This window comes from Habropoda laboriosa, unplaced genomic scaffold (genome assembly GCF_001263275.1).
Source record: "Habropoda laboriosa isolate 0110345459 unplaced genomic scaffold, ASM126327v1 scaffold67, whole genome shotgun sequence".
Classification (NCBI taxonomy): domain Eukaryota; kingdom Metazoa; phylum Arthropoda; class Insecta; order Hymenoptera; family Apidae; genus Habropoda; species Habropoda laboriosa.
Window position 1 is genome coordinate 4,874,785 of NW_017100242.1, and position 1,846 is coordinate 4,876,630.

Here is a 1,846-nt window from a genome sequence, read left to right on the forward strand (position 1 = left end):
AAAAATCTCTACTTGTTCAAATAATATATTAAAAATTTGTAATTTTTTACCCATTTCTTCACATGAAACTGTTTTCTTGCCTATATTTTTCTTTTCAATTAAATTTCCTTTCATTTGTATTTTCTGTTGTTATATTTCTTGTTATGATTAAGAACACATGAAGTATTTTCTATTCAATTATGTTATTCCCATCATTATTTACATTTTCCCATCTATACACCATATTTGTAATTTTTTAGTAAAAAAAAATCTTCACTTAATAGATACATTATTATATAGCATTTTTGACACGATCTCCACATATACCTTTTTTTGTCTAAACAATGCTGGAAACCAACACTTAATTTTTTCACGGAACTATTTTAAAAAGCGAATTTTACCTTCATATGCCCTCTGAACTTATAATAAAACTACTCACATCAAATTATTTCCCCCTCGAAGCCATTCAACTTTTATACTCGAAACATCTGTCGGTGTCGTTAATAGTTTCGAAGATATTCGCAATGATCGATTTAAATAGGACAACCTGTATAATTCTCTTATCATTGCACTGTTAGGTACCGACAGTTCAAAACATATCAAATGGAAAGAAAATTTTCGTGTAAAGATAGTGTTACTGTAGAAGTATTTATCGATTCAAAAATTGCAGATTTTATTCACAAAAGAAATTACGAACTTATTGTATAAATGAAAAGATGTTATAAATAATGATGAAAATTGCAAGTAACTCTCCTACAATATGGTTTAAATATGTTTGAAACCCTCAGAGATCTTCAAAACTGTTTAGTTCCGTATCACCAAGTTTTATAAGTGATACAAAATAAGAATACTTCTAAGCTTAACGCTATACGTAATTTATTGATAAAGAAATATTAAGTGACAAAAATTTGCATATCGTTAAAAAAATGTTAGAATATTTTTGGACGACAGTGAAGACAAAAATTTAGGAATTTTTGTCATTTTAAACAACAGTTTTGTTGAACTACATACATATTTTCGTATTGTACGAGGGTTACCTGCATATAACTGATCAACAAAATTTCAGTTGGTATAACGAAAGAAACACAATGATTAACTTTATAATCTAATATTTTACTTTTATTATCACCTCATCGATAGGTAATTAACAAATATATATATGCATCTAAAAACGAAGAAAATTGTTGATATAAATATGTTGATAAGAATCCAATTCAAAATGTAGGAATAATTTCACTGGAAGCTTGAACGTAATTTATGATATGTTAAAAAGACAGGGCGCATTGATACGATATTGCAATATGTATTTGACAGACATAGAAATTTAAAGGAAAAACACTGTGTAGAAAGGAGGAGGGTCGTGTAAAAATCTTACAAAATAATGCTGGCAAAAAGAAACTGACCCAGGTACGAAGATATACTATATGAAAAATTAAAAAAAAGACTATAGAAAGATGAGAAAAATGTACTGCTCTTTTGTAGGTCGACCACGCAATACTGAAGATTCTAACGCGCATGTCAAGTAAAAAGGCGGTAACTAGGACGTTAACACATACGAAAAACTGATATTATAAAGAAAACCTCGGGAGATGTATTGATACCTGTTTAGATTTATAAAAGTAAAAACTAAAAATTTCTTTGTTATTCTTAAATGGTAAAAATAGTTTTCTGCGTTCACCTATTTACCGACTGCTCACGTGAGGCTCGATCGTCGCCTAGCGTTGTTCATAGAAATGTAAGTACGATAGCCTTGTTCTGTCGTGATTGGCTGACTATAAGCGAAGACGTCACAAGTTCTCCTCCATCTCCCACTTTCTGACTCTAACTCCCTTCTACATGTTTAGAAGCTTCAGTTTTACGTGGTCGG